Below are 2253 nucleotides of genomic sequence, written 5' to 3'. Positions count from 1 at the left end.
TCAGTGCACGTGCAAAGTGTCACTAAATCCAACAAAAATCAGCTGAAGACCTGACCTTCACTCCCTACAATTGGCTGAAAATTCTCCACTGCTGGGAAGCATTCAAAAGCAGGCACTCTTCCCACTCTCCTGCGACATCGATATAACCAAAACAACTCTGCTTTTTGTCCAAAGAGCTGCCAAGAACAGGGAAATAGCACAGTTAAAAAAAAAAAAAAAAAAGGTATGTGTTTCCAAAAGCAGTTTAGTACATCTTCTAAAACAAAAGGCTGTGCCTGAATGTGTGCAGCGATAACACCGACACAAATCATTTCATGTCCTGATTTTGCCCCATAGAAAGCAGAAATCTCCTGTGCAGCTGGTAGGGCAGCAATCAAGCTGTTGCAGAACTCAATATGCAGATCAGGCCTGAGGAAGTTCTGCCGGGATCCTCTTTGTCCTCTGTTTTTCAAGTGTGATTGAAATCTGTTTTCTCAGATTAGGAAATTGGAAAGAGGTTTTATGTTACACTTTTGAATAATTTTGAACACTGCATGGCAGGCACATGTTCTCAACAGTTGAAAATATCAGGTTTGAGCAACTCCTGCTTGGCTGCCCAGAGACTTTAAAGCTCACTGTCAAAGTTTTACTCCTCTGCTATCTGAGTAAAGTGATTTACTGTCCTCCTGAATCTGTTGATGGATTCACCTGATATTCAAGTTTGCCAGAAGCTGTCTTTGTTTATTTGTTAAACGCAAAAGACCTGATACTGGGCTGATGTCCCTGCTCTTCCAGAACTCCCACAGGCTGGGCTCTGCTAACTTTCCACTCTGAAGCATTTGCATTTCACAGCTGGGCTTATCTGATTTCTAGTAAGGTGCAAGTTCCACCCAAAAATTTTTCCTTACTCAGGATGTTTATAATCACTCCTGGAGGCTCTTTCCCTCTGTCAAATCAGATCGACCAGTTGACCAACAGATTAAAAAATTATTAAGGGTGGGGAGGAAGGACAGGCACACACGCACACCCACACACAAAGGCTGCAAGCACTCCGCCTTTGTGCTCATATGAGCTTTGTTTCCTTGGGAATCCAGCTACTAAAACAGGCAACAGCTGTGACAAGAAATGAGATCTAGAAGCAGAGCAGCAAGACTGATGACTTGCAAACTTTTTGATTTGGGGATTTGCAAGACCAATCCCTATTTTAAACACGTCGGAGGAATCCACCAGGGTGCATGTGTGGGGAAGTATGAATCTAGTGGGCAGGCAGACTTTTTGTAGCTTATCATCATAAGAAGTGAAGCATTATCAACTGCCCTCTGTGCTGGGAAATATTTACAGTGTGCATCCATCTCCTTCGTGTTCAGTCCTGCAGTGTGTTCTGAGAACACTCACACTAAGTCTCCAGTAGAGGAAACAGAATTTTTACCAGGACTGACTAAACATAGGATGCAAATAACCTGAGTTTGGGCATTTGTCTCCTCTGTACCAGCAGCTACATCTGCTGCTTCTCAGATTTCTTTTCCTGGCATCAGGTGGCTTCACTATCAGATCTTTTCGGTGTATAGTTAGCGTCTCCAGTTTCCAGACCCTGTCTCAGTGTCAGTTTGCCATCCTCCCTGGCCTCCTTGCCCTGGCACACCACGTGGACAGGCACTAAGAGGAGCAAGGCGGCCCCTGGTGCTGCGCTGTCACCTTGCCTGGAAGGAGAGCACCTGGATCCTGACCTGCCGGGGAGGAAAGGGCCACTAAGCACACAGGAGTGGACAGGCAGTAAGCAGAAGACACAGTCTCAAGCTGTGCCAGGGAAGGGTTAGGTTGGACGTGAGGAGGAATTTCTTCACAGAAAGAATGTCACAGTTGGACATTGGGATGGGCTCCCCGGGAAGGTGGTGGAGTCACCATCCCTGGAAGTGCTTCAGTGTTTTACGTGTCCCTAGACGTGGCACTCAGTGCCATGGTCTGGTTCACGTGGCGGTGGTGTCCAGCCATAGGTTGGACTCGATGATGTCAGAGGTCCTTTTTAACCCAAGTGATTCTGTGATTCCCTGGAAGCACCGTAGTCCCGATGTGCCGGGGATGAAAGGGGCAGTAAGGAGTCAGTCAGGGGGTGAGGGGAGGGCGACATGACAGCCGCTTTCTGCGGGCCTGGGCTGACGAATGTCGCTGGATTTCTGCGGGTCCAAGCCGTGGACCACCGTTGCCCCGGTGGCGGGACACGCCGGCCACCAGCGGGACGGCGGGCACACAACCCCGGAGCTCCACGGCTGCACT

This window comes from Geospiza fortis, unplaced genomic scaffold (assembly GCF_000277835.1).
Source record: "Geospiza fortis unplaced genomic scaffold, GeoFor_1.0 scaffold381, whole genome shotgun sequence".
Classification (NCBI taxonomy): Eukaryota; Metazoa; Chordata; class Aves; order Passeriformes; family Thraupidae; genus Geospiza; species Geospiza fortis.
The sequence above is the reverse complement of the archived record's forward strand: the minus strand, read 5'-3'. Positions refer to the sequence as shown.